The 22,575-nt window shown below is 38.0% G+C and overlaps 1 long non-coding RNA gene across 1 annotated transcript; it reads left to right on the plus strand.

Annotated features, from left to right (window-relative positions):
* Positions 1-17,108: 17,108 nt before the first annotated feature.
* Positions 17,109-21,222, plus strand: LOC128321783 (uncharacterized). Its single transcript, XR_008305299.1, has 3 exons — positions 17,109-17,365; positions 20,821-20,858; positions 21,059-21,222. It is a non-coding gene; the product is annotated as an uncharacterized LOC128321783 (long non-coding RNA).
* Positions 21,223-22,575: the final 1,353 nt, after the last annotated feature.

A 22,575-nucleotide genomic window follows, 5' to 3' on the forward strand; every position in this document is an offset into this window, starting at 1 on the left:
TATAACTTTATCATCAGGAGATTGAGAGCTTGAATCCCGATGATGCCATAGCCCAGAGCCAAGGGAGTGACATTGGCCATGCTATCTAGGTGGGAGGGATGGCATACTCTCTCCCCCCTGTCAATCACAACAACAATAGCCAATCGTGGACATCTGTGAGCTCATATATGTGGAAGAGAACAGATAGCGCTTTCCTTTGAGTGTGTTATGCTGCCTTGTGACACAGTATGAGCAGAACTTTGAAAAGATTCAGCAGCTTACACATAAACCTTCACCCTCCACAGCTGATAGCTGATAATTGTCATATGATTGGGGATGTTGTTCTATCAGTGGTATTTTACTCTTGCATAAAAACTGATATACCTTATTGTAACACATTTATTTTTAGAATTTCATCTAAACTACAAATATTATGGTTGGGGAGGCATATAAGTTTTCAGCTTGAACCCATATGCTAGAAAAGCAAGATTTGCTTCTGAGAAAATGCTGCAGCATGCACACCAATTTGAGATATTTCCTGTTTTGCTATGCTCATATCATCATAACAGAGTATAATTGCAGAATATTAGGTATCTATTCTTACTTTTAGTATGGTTGTAATACTAACTGTAATAGATACCTAATATTCTGTAATTATACTCCGTTACAATAATATGTTCAATGAGCCCTTTTCACACATCTGTGTTTTTCTGCTGGGAGTAGCCTTTGCAAGGTAATTTTACTAAAACAACAACAATGCTGCGAAAGAAAGCCAAATGCAATCAAACACCGTTTATGAAAAACTGTGAATTGAGGTGGAATCAAAGAAACAACTTGTAATATTAGCACAAGTAGAGTGTAGAATAATAAACTGCAACCGCAGTGAGTGGAAATGGTTTGCTAGCCAAACAAAGCTAATCTGAGAGACTCTCAGGCCAACTAGCAGTGTTTAACCTAAAGTTTGTGTAGCTCTACATTCCTGCTTATCAACTGCTCATCGAATTCTCTGTCAACTACATTTGACACTGAACAAACAAAAACACTCATCATTAACACTACAAGAGTCAAACACAGTTAGCTAACATTAGCAAAACCATGCTATCAGTGCTAAAGATTTTACTAACTTACCACAATTTTAGCATTTTTCTTTCATAAAGCAATTAATGGAAATGTAGTGAATAGATTGGTCAATCTATCTCGCTCTCTCTCTCTCTCTCTCTCTCTCCCTATCTCTCGCTCTCTCTCTTTCTCTTTTTCCCTCTTTTGGAGGTTTAGAGCAAACGCAAAGCTTCATAGGTCAACTTAGCGGATTATAGCTTGCTTTGATTGCTTTGATCTACAAATCAGTTTCTTGATACTTTTTCCTGTCTGTATCTTCACATATTGAGAACATGTATTTCCTCTAAAAAAAAAAATTATCTCAGTAAAAAATTGATGTCCAACATATAATAACCAGGCCCAGGGCCCTGACTATCTCAATATTCATCTCTCTTTCTTTCTTTCCCTCTCTGTAGTTCACTCTGTTCAGATGGCTGTTTAACCAGGGCTTTTGTCTAAACCTATGTAAAACTGAAGCTGTTCCCTCTGCTCCATGTGTGACCTGTCGTTTTCTACAGTATTTTATTCTAATCAGTTTCTCACCAGGGGAAAGAGCTCGCAAAACAGCACTAATGTAAATGTCACTAAGAAGTGCAAGCTGCTTGGCTTATGAGGTAATAAAATTAGCACAAAAGGAAATGAGTCAGGGTTATGTGTTTAAACAATTTTGGGAATTTCATTTCATTTGAATCAGTACTTGTGTACCTTTTATAATGATTTCTCTCGTCATTTCAGGAAAGAGCAACACATAGAGTGAATTACGCGCAAGCTGTGTGTTAGAGTGCTTTCATATAACCATCAATCTTGGGTTTCCATTTATGTATCCCTTCATCCTTATGGGATTTTCTGTTGCACGTCAGTGTCACCAGTAGTATGCACCAGTTGGACTTTATGGTTAATGTACGGCTCTTCTTAATGAGCGACAGAATCTGTACTACATGTGTGCAGTGAGTGTGAATGTTGGCTATTGCTAAGGCTTCAATCTGAGTCAATGAGTTTTACTTGGCAGTAGGTGGCATTCCTACAACATCAGCCTGACAGTCAGTGTCTTTAGAAAGTAACAAGGCCATTTGCCTCTTTCTTTGCTCCTCTGGAATTTCTTAAATATTGTCATGGGACTTGGATTCTGTATTTTTTTATTATTTATTATTATTTATGGTTTTTTTTTGCCAGTTTATTCATTATTTCTTTTCCAGCAGAATGAGCACTAACAGTATTGAAAAGACTCATATAGCTTGAATATGTGTTCAGCTGTAGGAAGTTCTGTTGTATTCATCTTTGTGATCTTACATTTCATAGTGCCTAAGTGTTCCATCTTTTTTTTTTTTTTTTTTTTTTTTGAAATTCATTTTTTTTTTTTTTTAATTCAACTCTTACACATATTTGAAACATAGTTAATACAATCCCAATGGCAATATGATAACTGACAGCCATAGAATAACATTTTAGCATGGGCTTATTGTAATACAGTGTAATTAAAATTGACTTTTCCAGAAAAAAAAACAATACTGCAGTGGAATGGACCTTCTGTGCTTAAATTAAATCTCAATTATAAGCGGTAAAATGAATTGGTCAACACCATATGTCACTGTAGCTCCCATTTTTAGCTGTTTCAAATTATTAAATGTACTACGGTGATACATTTTCCCCAAAATATTCTCCCTAATTTGGTCTTGGCCAATTCCCACCCACCAGCCAGGTCTTGCCTATCATACCACTGCTATCAGGTGGGGAGAGTGTAGGCTAACATGTTGTTTCTCCAAGACATATGAAGCCAGCTAACCATAACCTTTCAAACTGCTGCTCATGATGCGTCACAGGACAGCGTAATGCTCTTGGAGGAAAACACTATCCGCCCTCTTCTTCAAACATTCCATATATATATAGCTCACACATGCCCAAGATTGGATAGTGTCACTGTGATTGACCTCCTACTCAGAAAGCAGAGCCAACTGTGCTCCCCTGGCTCCTGGACAATAGAGTGAATGCTTTTCTGTCACGCCACCTGTGAGCCGGTACTGGCTATTTCTAAGAAGGCCTGAACCCTCACATATACAAAAATTTTGCTTCTAGTATCAACACCAATAATTGACCTTTGGATGCAAAAGGCAAATAAAATGGGACTGTGTAATGAAATTTTACATGTAGGGTTGGAGGAGCAGGCAAGGCATCAGAGGGCCTCAGAATTAATCACTTTATTGATGTTTTTCCTATCTGAGTTCACACATCAAGAAAAAAATCAACTCTATGAAAGATGCTATATATTTTCTGAAATATGTTTCTCTTTTAAATCTCAACCAGAAATAAGTTTCCAAGATTTTAAAGTCTGGTTACTCCAGAAAATGAAAAGGGAGAAAATTGCATGCAAAGGTTCCATTCCAACTCCAGTGAAAAACAACACTGCTTGTCTAAAAGCAACTACTATTTATTGATTTAATTTGCATCTTATTTAACATGTAATAAATAAAATATAAAAATAATGAATAGGACCATTTATGATGGAATACGAGTCCTCCATGTCTGTCTCTCTAGTCTCATCACCTGAGGTATATGTCAGTCATGGCATTTAACCAGGAGCCTCATCTTTGCCTGTTCACACAACAGATCACTGTTCACTCTTACATCACTGATGAAATATTCGCTGATTAATTCAGTGGTTTTTTTATGTTTACTAATTACAATTTTTTCTGAGTGACATTCATGCCAGATAATTTGACATTTTGTATTTATACTGTTTACAATCTGAATCTATTAGGCTTATGTCCATTTCACAACCAACGACTTGATCAAAGCCTAATGTTCTCTCTGTGAGGAAATCAATCTTAGCTAGGAAACTACTAATTAATCCATTTTTAGGCAGGCCTACCACTTTTGCAGCTGCATTTGTTAAACTGGCTACTTGTTTACCTAATGTAATCTTTGCAAACAGGCAAGGCAAAATTAGAAAATATAAACATTTTTACATCTTTATGGTAAAATATATTTATTTTCTTGAAGTAGAGGTATCAAAGAAAATCCAAATTTTGGTCAAAACCCAGATTTTTCTTTTTTTTTTTAATTTTTATTTTTACTTGTCTTCAGTATTCAGCCACAGCAACATCTGACGGGTTATCCAATCGGTAATCCATATGATGTTTTTCCAATCCTCAACTGTCCAGTTTCTGTAAGCCTGTGCCCACTGTAGCCTCAGATTCCAGTTCTTGGCTGACAGGAGTGGAACAGGATGTGGTCTTTTGCTGTTGTAGCCCATCCACCACAAGGTTTGACATGTTGTTCTGCTCATCACGGTTGTAAAGAGTGGTTATTTGAGCTAGCAAAGCCTTTCCGTGTCATAATACTGGTGTTATAATACACTTCTATTTGAATGATTTCTTCCAGCTCTTGCCTTGACTTCCACAGTTCCCTTTAACTGTGATTTATTAATGACATTTTTAACAGTGGAAATTGTGAGCTGGAAGCACTTTGATATCTTCCTCTGCTTTGTAGGCCTTGATTAACTTCATTTTCTGACCCTCAGTCAGCTGCTTAGAGGACCCCATGGTTGTTCAGTGTAAGGATTGGAAGAGGTGGGTGTCCAAACTTTTGCACATGCCACAATTACTTTTTTTTCTATTTTTATGTTAATCAAATTTAAAGTTACTATGCATTAATATTAGTAGATTAAAAAATGCAGCATCTTCATGTACATGTACTTTGGCCAGGGGTGCCCAAACTTTTGCATACAACTGTATATAATAGCATTTTGTTCAGCTGTATTGTAAGAATTAACATCTAAGAAGATGGTAAATATAAGTTTTGTACATGCCTCCAAAAACATAAAGCGCACTGACAGCCTTGCCTTCAGTGAATGTCACCCTTGCGGCTCTGCTCACTACTGAGCATACTTGCCTTCTTCGCTCTTTGAATCTCTACTGTCCTGCTGTTCTGAGTGGACATCTTGTCATATTTCCACAGGGACATGTTCATCACTAATATCACTAGGACTTGAGTCTGCAGCTAAAAGGACAGATTTGCTTTTCTATTAAGAACTGTTCCATGAACCTTTTGTGTCTTGGCCTCAGTGGGGGTCGAATGGTGCTCTTTGAACCAGAAATGCAATGTGGCATTGTCTGCTTTAATCTTTCGACGCTATTATGACATGCGATCCAAATCCGAAAGGGTTATGGAAGAGAAGAGCATGGGGCTTAGATGGCAAGCTAGTGGAGGCTCTTAGGACTGAACTGTTTGTGCTTAGAGGAGATAATATGGGGAAGTAAACAGAAAGGCTAATCAAACTTCAAGACGCTCAATCAGAATGTTTAGTGCTTAGTTTTGATTATCCTTGATTAGAACTGTGCAATCAAAAGGACAACAAAATGACAAAGTCAACCCACAATAGTTTCCTTGCCACTTGCCAGTGCACAGAGATTTAGTGTCAAACCTCTGTGTGATTGAAATGATAATGATTGCTTTGAAGACTGGAAGATAGAAGCGGGTCCTTCTCATCATAGAGAGGCACGGATATATTTTCTGGTCATTGTCTATTTTCAAGCCTTTGCGACACATGTCATAATAACCTAAGCTCTCAGAACAACAAAGCCCTTTTGTTGCTCTTTGTGTAATTTACTGCAGCAGCGGTGGATGACTTTTGGCAGGAATGTGTTATTGCTCTTGCACAAGTCAGTCAAATTGCTAGATGAGCAGCCAAATGTCTGTCCTCGTGGCCCTCTTGCTCTAGCAGCTTGTTCTCATTGTATGAACGCGCATCATCAATTTCAGGTAACAAAATTGTGGGAATTGTGTTTTGTGGGAGAACTGGGCAGAAGACGAGCGGCATTGTCACTGTGTCAGAAGCCATAAAAAGCTAATCAGACTCTCAGTGGCTGTGGCTCTGGCTCCTTTGACAGACTCATCAACTTCTGAATCACTGTTTTCCTCTTCAGTATCACCATGCATGGATTCTACATGACAAGTATCTCATAAACGTACAAGTAAGTATGCACTCATCTCACCCCTCATCATCTAATAAGCACTCTTCCTCGGATCATCTGAATATCACCACTGAAAAATCTGCTGTTATTACCAAAGAGTGCCAGTCCAAGACGTAATTCAATAATAAAGAGAACGACAGTTTGCATGCTACTGGCTTTATGTGGCTAATGGAATCGCTGGAGTGGCAGACGATCGTATCCTTTCTGATGGAAGTATAACAGAATGAAAGGCTCTGTTTGTTTCATCACAGTCGCCTCTTTCAGATGCAGGCCAAGATGCTGGGTTAATGACCCATGAGAAATAAGCAAATGTTTAAGTAAATGCACTCACAAGGGGGGAAAAGGCTTTTACCAAGGCAGCATATCAATATTTTAAACGGTTCCCATTGCCGTCTTCTCCTAACTCGATTAGTTGTGTGATGTGTCCTGACAGCGCTGTTGTTAGCAATAGCCCATTAGCTGTGCCTGTCGTCCTGTTTTCCATTGGCACGCTGCAAAACACCCTTATATTTCATAATTTGTTTTGCTATCAGAGCTGATTTGTAAATGCGCAAATTCTAATTAGCAGCAGCTACTGTTTCTAATTAATTAAATATTAAACGGATCCTGCGGTGGACGCTTTTCTCCCCATTCCCCAGATGGAAGTTATGCGCTATGCAAATTACCCCCCCTCTTTAAGGTTGTCAGCACTTTTGAAAGCACTGCATTCTTTGACCAAAAAAAAAAAAAAACGCTTTCTTCCCCTGGTTGTTTGTTTTGCATCTGCAGTCTTGTTTGAATGAATATTTATTTATCTCAGCTGCTCTGCTTTCTTCTTTTAAATTTCAATAAAACCTTCACAGCCCATAGAACCGCTGCTTTGTTTAGCTTTATTAGAGTCGTCTTAATCTCAGGCCTGGCTAGATGGTTCAGAGGTGCCATCATTTGTTTTCTCAGTGACTTTAGTCACTTGAGCACTACAAATTGTTTTTTTTTCTTTTTTTGTCCACCCAAGAGAGGCAAAAACTTCAATGAGTAGAGAAAAAAGGCAAATGAAGTGAGAATCTATACAAGTACAAACTAGGATTATAGTAACATAGCCGATACACATTTTAAGTGCACATTTTAGGTTGTATTTGAGTTGAGAGTTGCACACAGTACAACTTGTACGTTTCTTTAATATAGAAATTATGCACACTGATATTCAGACCTCAGACATAATTGCAGATTTAAGCACTATTCAGAAGTTATTTGAGAGTTATACACACTGGGTGAAAAAAACAGAGGCATGTCTCAGTTACGTGTGATTCTGAACTTGCACTTAAGCACATTTTTCTTGCACAATATCAGCTCGAGTGAGGAGCACTACTAAGTCCAATGCCGCTGGCTGACAGTCTGATGTAACCACAATAAGTCACATTGAATTTCATGTTGTCATTCATTGTAATTCATTGCGAATACTGTCAAAAATATGGAATATATACAATATACACATACTACATTATTAATTAATTAATAGTGTTGTCCTTTTAAAGTCCACAAAAACTTTTTTCCCTACTGAGGTGATTGGAAGAGCACCTTAATAGGAGACATTACTCATCCTGAGAATTGATTTTTTTTTTTAAAGGAGAAGGTTATTATTTAACTTAAAGTGAGCTGTAAGAATAGCAGATGAGTGCTTGGTCAGCTTATCATTTAATCCATCTGCATATTATCATTATAGGAAATTGTGCACACAACTATCAGTGCATGAAATAAAAAAAATATAATGCCAAATAATAGAATGTGCTGGATCAAGTTCTTTGTCAAGTTCTAAGTTGACAAATGACAAGGGTAGAAGTCATATTGTTAAATTAAATCAAATATGTAGTGCCTAGTGTGATCATGGACTATCCATGCAGCAATATACTGAAATTATACCAGGCATATTATATTTCATTTAGATATATTTATTTTAATGCTTTCCATCTTCTCATTCATATATCATTGTATTAGTCTTTTTTTTAAATTGTCTCTTGCTTTTTTTTTTTTTACATCTGACAGCAAAGAAAATTCCCCTGCATAAGTATTGATGTAAATTTTGGACTTAAGCTGCTGAACCTGAATATGACCCTTTATCAATTGCACATATACACTCACTGTCCACTTTATTAGGAGCACATGTAGAATAGCACAATCATGTGGTTATGTAATCAGCAAATCTTGTGGCAGTAGCGCAATGCAAAAAATTCATGCAGATACAGGTCAAGAGCTTCAGTTAATGTTCACATCATACATCAGAATAGGGAAATAAGGTGATTTCCAGTGACTTTAACCACTGGTTGTTGGTACCAGAAGGGCTGGTTTGAGTATTTCAGTACACAATGAATAATCAAAAGATATGGAAAACATGGCTCAAAAGAACCTTATATATTAATAATACTGTTGGATAACAGCCACTTCTGTTCCTTCAGTCTCTAGACAGTAGTCACCAAGTCCAGATCCAGAACCATAATCTTTCTTTGACAGTCGCTTGCCTTTGACTGGCTGTGATTTGAAGAGCTTTCAGATATTTCATTTGTATTGAAATGCCAGACATTTATTGAACGCCCACTTATCCCAAGTGAACTTCAGTCTAATTAAGTTTCAAGAACCACATCCATCAAGCTATTGAGGCAGTTAATTTGCCATTGCCTCCTGGATCCATGCTCCCTTCTCAAGTGGCTGGAATTCGCACGGGCACCATCTCATCGCCATCGTATGCATCTCTTCCCCTGCTGGGCTGCAGCTGGTATGGGCATTCAGAAAGAATGTACACCCCACATGCTATTAAACACGCTTCCAGAAAAATCCTCCACTGTGAATGTGAAAGAAAGTGCTTTGGAGCTTTTCTTTGTCTGTGTCTGACTCAGGAAAGACAGGGATATTTCATTAAGGAGCTGTGATACTCCAAAGTCTTAAGAAAGGAGCTTAGACTCAAGGCATGAGGTTATTTGTTTAATAGCTAGTGGGGTGGAATTATAGTCATAGAGTGTGAAGCCTGGATTTCACTGCGTTCTTATAAAAAGCTCAAAGAAGACCCATCTTAATGTTCTTCAACTCCTGTATGTGTTGTCAAGAAACCTATGTTGATATCAAGGAGAATGCTTTAGGGTTCAGTTAAAAAGCATCAATGATTCAAGTGTGATTTCACACCTATTAGTGTTTGTCTGAATCAGAGCGAAAATAGTTTTAATTTATTTCCTAATTAGTTTAGTTTCACATTGCACATAATTAAACGAAAGAAAAAGTAAAAAGGGCCATGTAAGGCTGAAAAAACATACTTGTAAAAGACTTTCATTGGTCAGAAATCCGGCAACAGAAAAGATTTAAACAAACCTTTGCCAATTGCATGTAGAAATAAAAAAAAAAATCACCTGAGCATGGAGAACACTGAGGCAGCACTCAATAAATAATTACATAATTATATAAATAACTAGTTTTAAAAATTTTCTGTAAGCATCTACCATTTATTTTTAATTTTTTGTTCATCGGTCCAAATATCTAGGTTTGATTCAAACAGACTAAACACTGTATGTGAACGCACCATATGTTGCCCTAAAAGTGTTCCTAAGACCCTGTGCTAATCTAAATGCAGGATCTTATTTTTTAACCATCTCATCCTTATACGTCTGTGTTTTTAACTTTCTGAGTTTTGTTTTTGTCTTTGCACTGGGTGGAACTGTTTAAAATTGAAAAGCCTCGGCTGTCGTCATTGTTGGAAGAAATGAGGGAACGATATGCAGATGATCAGCAATCAAATCCTGCATTGTTTTTGTCATTTTATAGTCAACATATTAAATTTAATTAACTTTATATTATGCATTTTAAAGAGAAGAAAAGTCTAGAAAGGATTTTGGCTCCTGCATAAAAGGGGGTTTTAGAGCAACTTTTATGCACCAATTGTGATTTGAAGCAGAAACTCTTTTGTTCACTTCATTACTGATTTGTGTATTCACAGTTCCAGAAATCTCCGAAAATTATAGCCATAGTGACTAATTTGTTTTGTTTTACATTGACAAGATGGAAATAACATTCCTATTGTGAATAATCTTACTCTTATGAATTCAAGTGCTTGTTACAGACCTTTTGGTGAACATGTGTACATTATTCACCAATCAGCCAATCTGCATCTAGGAACAGGACTGTTTTATAAATACAAATTTACATCCTGAGCTAGCTGAGACATCTATTTTTTAAAATCTCTCCTATATTTCTCATCTCTCATTGCTCCTCTTGATTGCCATTTGTTTGAGTACCTGGTAAAAAAAATAATAATGCAGAATGTAATTTATGTACTTTTGCAAAACAATACAAATAATCTTAATAATCCTCAGTGTTGGAAGGATACCAATGAGCTAATAAGGACCTATGGGTATTTTAATTATAGCACACTGCATCTGTGTGGCAATTAAAAACATGGATATTAGCAGTAGGTAGCCTGAATGAAAAATTAGCTGTACCATCTAATTGGCAATCAATTTGGTATTCTCATCCTGTGTACGGATGAAAACGACTAATTTAATCTCTTTTTCTGCAATTTTCACAGAGGTATCAGTGAGAACACATCTACATAATAATCAGCACAATTACTACTTTCTGTCCTTATTAAGCAAGTGAGCCTGATTATTGTGAAACTTTTCACAATAGAACTTTTAGTCCTACAGCTCATAAAGTGTGTTTGGAGTCACAGACCACACAGTGTCATTGTTCCACTTTCTCAAGATGAGATGAATGATTTTTTAATTACTCAAACATTTGAAACAGTGATAAAATCCAACAGGAACATAAGAGCATTTGTATAAACCCCTTTTGTGTTAATCAAACAATAGAGATTCCTCTGATGATGAATCTTCTGAAACTCAGATAATTAGCTAGTGAAAAAAAAACAAAAACAAAACAAAACTCATTTGTTTGTTTTCCCTCCCTGTCTTTGGAGTTATGTCAGCTCTGCAAATAATTCTCTCCACGTTGGTTTTCTCATATGCACTGCAGCTCTTCCAGACGTGCTAACAGGAGTTAGTTCACACCATCAGAACATGATCTCATTAGTGCAATTATGCTCGTGTGCTTCATCTTTTTTCCCCTTTTTCTTCATTCTGCCAGCCTATGCACCATTCCATTTTGCTGCATAGAGCCCCCCTCCCACCCCCCTCTATACTATTTGTCATGAAATCCCTCATTTGCTGGATCCCAAGGAAGGCAGATTATGCTTATTTTTCATTTGGACAGAGTGAGATGGAGCCAGGTGTTTGGCAGCAGCAGAGTGTTCAGGTGTAACCGGTTGGGCGATGGGACCTGACGAGCCAAGCCCGATGAAAGATGAGGCGTAGAAGATTTCGGGGAGCGGGACACCCCACTGCCCGCTCCCTCAAGAGCACCACCCGCCGATTAGGGAGAGAGAGAGGGGAAAAAACTTCCAGTGGTAATCTGCATCATACCGTGATCACTTGCCGCTGCCTTAATTAGCTTGTTTCAGCCTTGATGAAAGTGCAAGGCTTGCAGACGCCAATATGGCAGCTTCTCATTGTGCTAAACTCATCACGATTGTTCTGGAACTTTCAGAGTCTCAGGGTGGAATCTTTAAAAGTTTTTCCCAATGTCTATAAGGCTTTTTAGTCATCCAGGTTATTCTTAATTGGCTAGTGAAACTTAAAATGACCTTTACACACCTTGTCTTGTTTCACCACTTATCCTGAACTGATGAAGGCCATAGGCAAAACATCTTCAAGATTATATAATGGCTTACTACTGCAAGACTATCCCACAGGTTACTCTCGAACTATTGCTTTGTATTCTCAGAACATGTTCATTTACTGGGCACATGCTTTCATCAAAACTGACTAATCCTAAGCCAGGCAGAATCCACTCAAAGGAAAAAGTTGCTAAAGCAGCTGACATACAAGCGAGGAGGAACAGAGAGAGCTAGAACTAGACACAGACTCGCAATCTAGGCATGAAGATTGGAACAGTGTTAGTACTCAAGTGCAACAAACATTAGCCACAAAGCAAACCATACATGACAGAATATTACAAACCGAAGTTGTAATATTTACAGTAATAGTCCAACTGAATTCAGTTTTATTTGTCTAGTGCTTTAGCAATAGACATTGTCACAAGGCAGCTTTGCACAAAACTGGTTGCAGATTTATAGCCCTAATGAGCAAGCCAGAGGCCATAGCACACTAAAAGATACACTAAAGCTGATTATGCTACAGCACACTTTTGTGTTCTTTGGTGCACCACACGAATGATTCATACAATTAAATTGTGCTAAAAACTACACTATCTTGTACTTAATTTATTTTAATTGTGCAAAAGCGTTGTTAAAGCCTAGCTTTAATTGTCTTAAATGCACTCATTATGCTAAAATGGACCTATTTCAAGTATACTTTGGTATACATTAAATATACTACAGTATATGCATTTTAATCCATGATGAAGACACATCTAGAATGCAATTAAAATTTTTTAAGTACATTTACCTATTCCTGTAGTTCCATGTTTTGCAAAGTTCTGGGGAGCCTCAGGGGTCAGTCAACCATAGCCAGGGGGTCTGCAATTTTTTAAAGTGAGTTTGTATATTTATTAGCCTGTTTTACTGAGCAGATTAAGCCCAAACCTTAATAACTCGAAAAAAAAGTAGCCCTCTAAGTAGTGCCGACTTGAATCTAATGACAGTTTTTATAAAAATGTTCTACATGAGTGGAAAATTCAGGAAGAACCACTGGATCACTCAAATAAACAGCCAAAATAATATTTCAATAATGTGCTAAATATTTGAATAACAACCGAGCAAACTTGAACACATCTAGAAGGCAATATGCTGTATACATATACACTCAGAGGGAGAGCGATGTGGGAATCAGAAGAGCAAATGATGTATACTATATATAATGCTACCATGTAACTGGCCTCAGAGGAGGGATGAGGGAAAGCTAACTCTTTATTAATGCCATAAAAGCAATAGTCTTTGATGTACTGGTTGATTTCTTGCTGCAGATAATATCTAGGCTACATCCTCTGGCACTGACAGGACTTTTCAGGCTAAATCAGCATTACTATATTTGGCTATGCCGCAGAGTACGACTGAAATAGGGAATATGTATCTAATGACTAAGTCTCACAGCACTAATTGGACATTCTTATTCCCCTTTCCCTACAGAAAGTCTGCGTCATTACTCCTAGGAGGAACTCTATATAAATGTGTGTGTGTGTGTGTGTGTGTGTGCGCGCGCTCCAACTGCTCGCTCAAGCAGTAAATTACCTATTGGACTTATCTTGATTAAAAGAAGTGTAATATATGTAAATTAAATGATATGAAGATTAGTGCCGAGGGGTTTCAGAAATGAGAACAATGTCTCAGCTGATTCCTGGGGCCAGATCTAGGACTTGTGCAAAGATACTACTTTCTGTAGGAAATGAAGGTGTAACAAGGACTCAGGACATTTCCCCTCCCCGCCAGCAGAGGTCACGCTGAATTCTAAGGTGACTCCTGCTCTCTCACTTCCTCTTCACATCCTGGTTCTATAGTATATAAAGAGTTCATGGATGTTGTTTCAATGCGAAGTCTTGCCAATCACTCGTGTTTGTGTAATTTTTGGCAATGTTAATTGTATTTGCCTTGATGTACCTTGACCCTTGCTTTGAATGTTGGATTTGTTTATTGGATAACCCTCTGGCTTTGATACCTGTTTTGAACTGTGTTTGCTTTGTGTTTTATTAACCTTGCTGTACATGGAGTCTCATCCTGTGTCTCAGTCTGCCATGTTACAGAAGGAAAACAATCCTAATAATAAAAAAAAATCCACTGCCAGTAATCAAGCACTTATCATCATAATCATCAGCCTGCAGCCACTTGCTGAGTTGTTCATGTGTGATCAGCAGCCATGTTTTTGTTCAAAAGCATTTCCACATGCTTCCACCAGGAGAAGAAAAAAAAAAGAAATGCAGCATTCATGCACTCACATGTTTACTGTAGAGGGTTTTTGATAGTGGGTTGAATGAATGGTGGCTTGTGTGGGTGAGGAATTTTTGTATCGATAGGGTTTATAATTATTTTATGTTTTTTTTTTCTTCCATTTTTTCTTTCTATTCATTTGGTGGATGCATTTTAACCCATTCTAGTAGTACACTGGCACTTCATTCCGCCGGTGGAATGGAAATTCCTTATCAGACATTTGCAATCAGTTTAAACAAATTAATTATTTTATTGCCGCAAGTCTGTCATAAGTCAGGACACTGTTGGGTTTCTGTGTGTAGAGTATCGTGACTCTGTGTTTAGCTGCTGGTGAGCAGGGCGATGGGAAATGGGAGGGGTGTGAGCCCCTTGCTGGACAAACAATTCACACCTCTCCACAATAACACTGGAACAGAGATAAAACAGACAGCACAACTAAAGCTTTTTTGATAGTTAAACACCATATACATCTGCCACAATAAAATTATAACATTTAAACCTAGTAGGCTAGGTAAAAAAATAAATACTTATGAATAAGTATGAAGTCAGAATTATATGTTAGAAGTGATTTGAATAATATTATGGTTCCAGTTTGATTTGGAACTGTAATTTTTTCCATTACCGCTATTACATTAAGCAAATATACAATGTTACTTGACTAAGCCATGTCTTTTCAGCCAATTGTGTGATGATTTAGGCATCATAAGCTTCTATTACATTACATTACATTACATTTGCTTCATAGCTACAGTGCAAACTTACCACATCACACAAGTCTTGGTTGATGGATGGCATTTATGGTAATAAGGAAAGTACAGTTTCTTTTTTGGATGAACCTTGCTTTAACCATTCATAACTTTTCATGTGAAATTTTCATGGAAGGACATGCTATAGTCTTTTGGAAAAAAATATTACAGTATTCTTATAGTCAGAGGGAAAGTGAAAAACGGATAACGGTTATTTATTTTTTTGGTGTATGTAAAACAGCATTTGTGTGTTCATATAGAGCAAAACTGATTGCTATTTATATACAAGATACTGTTTGTGATAAATGCTTTGTTATTGTTGCTACTATAACGTCATTGCCTAACAGCTTGTAATTACTCTGACATATACAGAAGTCATATCGATAAAGCATGTTTAAGTGAAACTGAAACTGAATTCACTTGTAGGGCAACCATCAAACCTCTATGACACTTTAGGGTCAGATTAGAGCTTTGTTTCCTGGATTTATCCAAGAGTAAAATGAAAAATGAGGACTTTGATGACTTGGAAAACACAACTAATGTGCTGTCACGCTCTAATTAACGGCCGACTAAACCCCACCTCAGGAGAGTCATGCTGGCTACTTCATAGCATTTCTGGGTGATCATATTCTCCTAAGAACACAGAAAAGTTGTCCACACACACACACACACACACACACACACACACACACACACACACACACACACTAATTCTTCTCTCTCTATAAGCTGCTTCAGGAGTTGCTCTGATCTATTGGCTGCCATTTGTCATGGAACAAAAACCTTTAGGTTTATTTTTTTCCCTCTACTTCTCCTTGAATTCATTATACGGGGCCACACTAATGTGCCTTTGTCTGCTCTTTCTCAGTACAAATGCTCCTTGCATTATTGTGTAAGCGTCCCGAATTGAAACATCAGTCTGGTGAAATATTGACTTTAATATCTCATTTGAAAAATTCATGAAACCTTTGATGTTAAATCCATACTCAATTTAGCAAAATGCCACTAAAATATGCAGGGCTGGGGAGGGAGGTTGGAGGGAAGTAGAAAGCATTATTGTCTGTGTTTCTGTAGAGAAATTACATTTTATGGCCGTTACACCGATCCTTACTGTTTTCTTTTTTTTTTCCTGTCGTCTTGGGAGAAGACGGGGTATAGGAGTGGAGGCGACCCATTAGAGGCAAAATGAAAAGAGCTATTGATTGGTCTCTTATTCCTCCACTCTTTGCCTCATTTCCTAAATGCACAGTAATAAGGGCTTAGCCGTGGTGACACACAATAAGCCTTAATGAATGAAACTTTAGGGAATTAGTGAGTGCGAGCGTGATGATTCACATACGTCCCTTCAAGTGTTGGGCTTGCATTTTGTTTTGTTGTTTAGATTTCCAGCTGCTTTCATCCTTTATCAAGAGCGCACCCACCCCTAATAGCACTGTAATGCAATCATGACAATATATGATGATTTCTATTTACAAAGAAGAGCTGCTCTTTTCCACACGAATGGGAAAGGCGGGGTTTGTGAGGGGATTGAGATGTTTTAAGTAGCACTGCACTACAATTCAATTTCTTGAGGCTAATTATGATCAAACATGGCCTTTTGAAATGAAGGGTTATGGCAGGTAGCAATGAGGAAGCTTTTAGCAAATGGAATTTTGCTAAGAGGAGAGAGGGAGTGTGAAAGGAAAAGGCTGAGAGTGAGTGAGAGGGGCCTGTGAAATGAAACGACAGCCAGACGAATGTCATAAAATCCACTTGCGTGCTAACAGAGCCACATTCGGGTATGGTAAGCACTTTAGCCTGGCCTATGGATCAAACAGAAGAGAGAAGGAGGAGGAAAAAAAACACATTAAACTGCAACAACACTAAAGAGAACTAAAGATTCTCTTACTCTCTCACTCTTTCTCATTCTCTTACACAGTCACCCAATATAGTCCTGCCCTCCCTTCCACCTCCCATCCCAAAACAAAGACACATTCTTCCTCGTTTTTGCCAACAGTCCTTCCCTTTGTGTGCACTTGATTAGTAAGGGATACTATGGCACACATCTGAAGAGGTCCGATGGCTGAGGGGTGGCACGCCTCTTCTATTAAAACTCATTCCTCAAGAGATGGCTATCAAAGCCAAACACATGCTATCTAGTACTTCGGCTCAAGCAGGAAAAGTGATTTTTACAAAATGAAATGAAATAACAACAACCCAAACCTCATGCAAAAGCAGCGCCCATAATTTCCTTCAGCTGCCCAAAATCCCCACTGATGATCTCAGCGTTTCAGGGAAGGTTGCAGAGGTTGGCTTTAGTATTTAAGTAAATCCTGGGAATTATAAGAACAAAACAGTTCACACTGGATCTAAAGAGAAGCAGGAAACCCTGCACGTGTTCCAAATGATTATATGCCTGCGGGACAAGGGGGTAGGGGGTGTGGAGCCATACAAGGAAAAGAATTGAAACCAGACCCATATAGGACGTCTGTTAACGAGGAATGCTTCTCTTGTCTTGTCCACATTTGTCTTGACTTACATTCTGGCTTCTTTCCTCCTCACTCGTTGTGTCAAAGTGACTAGTGCCTAGTGCTAATACGTGTGCTGATTCCTGCAGAAGCCTCCTATGTATGCATGTATGTATGTATATATCACCTTTATTATTTTTTTATTTAAATTTATCTACAGCACTGGCTCAAAGTGTAGTGTTGTATGTGCTTGCAATAGTTCGTGTGCTGGGCCAAGTTAGACTTCAGACTGCTTGTGTGGCTGAGGCATGAGTTGTTTGCTAATTAGTCATAGCTCTGCCCAGCCCATAGGAAAACCCATAGGATGCCACTGTACCTGAATTCTGTTAAACCTTGACACCTCTACTTGAATGAAATGTAAATATTTTTCAGCAAAACAACATAGAAATGTTTTATTTACCTTATCACCTTGCATATACTATCGTATCTATGCTACGTAAATAAGGAGCTGGTTTAGCAAATGCAGTTGCTAAAATGGTTGCTTTAATTGCTAGCATGTTAGCTTAGTGTGCTTTCCTCACACAGTAAAAGTCAAGCTTTGATCAGATTGTTGGTTACGTATTGCAGCCAAATGGACATGATTCTAATTGATTCACTTTGTATATGGTTTAAATAGCAGTTGTCAAACTGTCTGCGATGAACACATGACATTGCTAACACTGTATGTAGAGATGTAATAAATAATGTATTTGTAATATTTGAATGCTAATCACAAATGGGAACTTTCGCCATCAGCTATTATTTCAGCTCCAATATAAGAGTGAATAGTGATGATGATGATGATGATGATTATGATGAGGCTCCTGTGCGTTAAATGCAGTGGCTGACATTTACCTCAAGTGACTAGAGAGATTGACATGGATGATGCTTATGATCAGAGTGATTACATTGTAAACTTATAATCTCTGATAAAATATCACCAATGTTATTTTCCCAAAAATAGACGATTTAAGGATTTCATATTGTACAAAATGTCAACATTTTACCATGTGAAGGATTTGCCTGGGCCACCGCACATATTGGAAAACATGTTGCACTCTCTCTCTCTCTCTTTCTCTCTCTGTGTGTGTGTGTGTCTGTGTGTGTTCAATGTGTTTAGTAAAGCAGTAATTCTAAATACATAATAATTAGCATAAAGAAAGTTTAGGTCTAATAACTTATCTAAATGCCATAGTATTAAGTGATATAATAAAAAGTAAACTTTAAAGAGCTTCACTTTAAAGAATCTTTTTGCCAGTGTAGACTTTCAGACGTGAGGCAGGGTGACTCCACTAATGCAATTTCAATATGACTTATTTAATTTAGCCTTAAGCAAATTTCAATAAAAAAGACTATATTAAACAATATGGATGCTATTTTAAGTGCCTCCCTGTTTCCTGGAGAATTTTAGAAACTTTTAGAAGTAGCCTATAGTCTTATAACGACAAAGTAGCCAGGGTTTTTAGTGCTACTAAAGAAGTATTTCACCCAAAAATGAAAGTTATACAGTGTCCCTATTACACAAATGTGGTTAATCAGCCAAGACATGTTATGTGTCCAAAGTTTGCTTCTTTATGTAGCAATGCTGGCCAACAAGGAAATGAGTAAAGCTCCACTCTGCTACCCAGGGATGTACACACAATACAATGGAAAAGTAAACTGTTGGCTTACTGTGAAATGTGCGGTGAACAAGACCAGAAGAGAAAACATCAAAAAGATAAAAACTAGGGCAATGATTGAAAAAATGGTACAACCAACTGAAAATAAGGGCTCACTGTAATGACCATCTATTCATGCCTTGCTTGACTGGTGGCCTATCTGGTAGCCAGGAGCATCATTTGCTCTCGCACACCTTCACTACTGAAGGTGCTACTGACTTTATTTGGCTCAAGAACCATTGCCATTCTTTGACCAGGATGTTTGCTACCAGGAAGGCTTCCTCATCTATTTACTACGTAAATTTCTATTTGCCTGTGTTAACTTTGAAAATACACCTATCATGGTCAAAACATTTTCATAACTGTCTCAGGAGGGCTCTAATAAGGTAAAATCAATAGTCACGATTCCAAGGCATAGATGCAGGGAGATGACATAGGTGCTTAGGCATGTGGCATGGGTACTTTGGCCTCAGTAAAGCACTCACATCCATGGAATTTCTGTCTTACAAGCTCAGTTGTTTACTCTAATGAAATGGCCTTGATGTAACTTTCTCCTTCATAGATTCTGGTAAGAGCAGCAACAGATTGAAACAGTTGGTGGTATGAGAGGCCATGTAGGTGAAATACGTGGTCTAGGCAAGTTTCTCTAATTTCTCTGCTTGGACAGGGGACTTCTTCTGCTGCCAGCACTTCAAGAACCCCCTGGTGACATGGTCAGCACCTTGATAATTTGGGGTGAAAATATGGTACGAGAGAGATGACAGCTTTAATTACCTTTTGAAATGGATCCAAACCTACTGTCTGCAATATGGACTGGGGAATAGCTGTCCTAGGAAGAACGTGTTGGAATGAAGGAATCATGGGAATGTGCAGTCATGAGAGGGAATCAGCATTACCATTGGAATAACCTCTCCGGCAACAACTGGTGTAATCAAAACCAGACAATTGCTCCTCAGTAATATGACAATATTTAAGTGACAAAATCGATTGATGTCTATCCAGACAGTGCATTTTTGGCCTAGCAGGTACTTGCAGTATTTTTCAGTCATTGCCCATTTTAAGACGAGAAGTTCTAATATCTTAGAGACGTAACTGGACATAATCCATTTAGTTGGGCTCAAGCTGTGGCTGGTGTAATATACTGTATTAGCTTTACCTTCCCCTCTTCCTTCTGTGATCGCACCTCCCCAAGGCCACTTCATCTGGCATCAACTTCCATATAAAAAAGAAGTCAGAACAGGAGCACTCACAAACCTGGCCTTCAAATCCGGAAACTTCATTCCTCTGTCCTGTTGTCACCAAGTAGTGACTATCAGCTTTTGTCCTTGTTTTAACTGAGATCATCTACCAGGTAATGTAGTGTATGAATGTGCGCACATACCAGTGTATCTGAAAAATGGCCATAACTTCACCCAGTGGGTTTTGAGTGTGCTAAAGTGTACATGAAACATGCAGTGGTAACTTGTAAAGCTCGCATGTTATTACCCTGCAGCAGTGCTCAGGCTTTAATCCGGTTCTACCTGCATATAGTTGGAACCACTGTTAAAGGATATGCTAATTTCACATGTTTTCTCCCCAGGACATATTATTAGCTATTTTCCCTGTATTGTCTCATTTGCGAAAGGGGTTTGATCAGTTTCTTTTAACCTCCAGCCACCTATTTGCATAATTACCATTCTGAAGTGGAGCTCGTTCTTTAAAGCAAACGTCAGCACTCAACTAAGTGAAAAAAGGGGTGTGGAAGAAAAGTTTTTAATCAAATGAGAGCTGATCAAAAGTAAAATTCTAATGCTTTTATGCCATTTAGTGTGACTGCCCTCATCATAGTGGCATGGATAATTTTGCAGACTGGTTAATGATTTTACTTGTTCTTAGATTGTACTTTCTTTATGTTACAGTTGTAATAGGTTACATTATTCTCAACAGGTTTTTTTAAAGACAGGAAGACAGCTATATAGGTTACAGTGAGTGCATATTTATGCCTTTCTGTTTATTTCTGTTTATTAGTTTAAATTAGTTGTAATTCAGCCCCATTTATACACTTTATTTATACACATCTTTATTTATACACTATATACACTTCTTTACCCCTTTTTTTATCATTCTCTCTCTCTCTCTCTCTCTCTCTCCCTCTCCTTCTTTCACTGTTTTGGCTGACTCTCAGCAGGCACTTTCAGATCAGCTGTCAGTTTCATGGCCCAATGACTCAATCAGTGCGAAGGATCAGCTCTTGCTGGACTCGGAGGGTGGGACGTTCAGCTCCTGCTTGCTTCTGAAATGAAACAGGAGAAAATAGGTGTCATGTTTTAAAGGCTTCTTCATTAGCTAAGGTACATTAGGGCTTCTGGAGGTGTAACTGTCTTTGGGACCCAGTAATGATACATCAAAAAAACATACACATGCTCAGCCAATGATATGCTACCACATATACCTTAAAGGTATATTAAAAATGAAATTTACATGAATACCCCCTTATCTCAGATGTAGTTGATCAGCTGTGTTTGGTGTCTGTTATTTGCTTCTTTAATTTTGCATAATTGTATTTGTGGAGATACAAGGTTTCTGTAGCACACTGATGGTATTGTTTGATATTGGTTTGACTCCAAGGGGCCGGTAACTGTGGAGCCCTAAGGATTTTTTTCAGCTGTGTGTTTGACAACTTAGGGAAAAATGAGTGAATGATGAGGCGCTCGACATCAATAATAATGCGTGAGTATACAGTATGTCTGTGTGTGTTGCTTGGCAGGACACATCATTGGTCCTCTCTTCCTTGTCTCTGTTGAATGCCAGCTTCCTTCCCCAGGACAGTTTCCCACAGAGGGGCAGATGCTCTAATTTTACCCGCCGGGAGTGCCAATCTCACCTCCTCCCACTGAATAGATACAGACTCTCTTCTCACCTTGTACTGACTCACAGAGACATTGTGGTGGTTGCTTGAATATGGGGGAAATATAAGCCCTAAAACAAGTTCCCGTACCCCAAGCATTTAGTGATTTTGTGTCCCGAGTGCTTACTGTGCAGATTCTATATGCACAAATTGAATATCAAAATGTTCATACATCATTTCCCATGTAGACATTGGGATTCATAAAGAAATACTTAATGAGAAATGCCACTTAATTTCAAATGATGCAGCTTTACAATGATTGCATAAGTTAGTTTGTTATAAAGGCACACATATAAACAGCACTTTAGATGACTTATTATTGTTCATACATTTGTGTACATCAGTTAGCCTATTTTGCAGCATTAATAGTTCCAAATAGCTAAATGAGGCCTCCAAATTGTTTAGTCTGCTAGTGAAATAGTATGGTCTGAAAATAGTTTTAAATAACTAGTGGTTGCTTGCGCAAAATCCAGCTATGAAACAGTTGTGCATATTCACAGATCTAAGGATACAGGATAAAAAGGATACATTGGATGTTGTATAGTTTATGGAGCAGTGGCTTTTTTTTTTTTTTTTTTTTTTGGCAAGACCAATGACAATAGAAGAATCTAAGACTCTCAAAACTCTAAGCACTAGGCCCAGTTTTAGGAAGACCAACCTTGCAAACCTGTCCACATGCAGATCTTAAAGGACCTTTGAATTTCTAACAACCAGTTCTTTCCAGAGGGAATTAGCTGACAGATTGAGGCTATCCCAGCCGTCCTTAAGTTCCATCCTGGTAGCAGTACTGGATG

This window comes from Pangasianodon hypophthalmus, chromosome 2 (genome assembly GCF_027358585.1).
Source record: "Pangasianodon hypophthalmus isolate fPanHyp1 chromosome 2, fPanHyp1.pri, whole genome shotgun sequence".
Lineage (NCBI taxonomy): Eukaryota > Metazoa > Chordata > Actinopteri > Siluriformes > Pangasiidae > Pangasianodon > Pangasianodon hypophthalmus.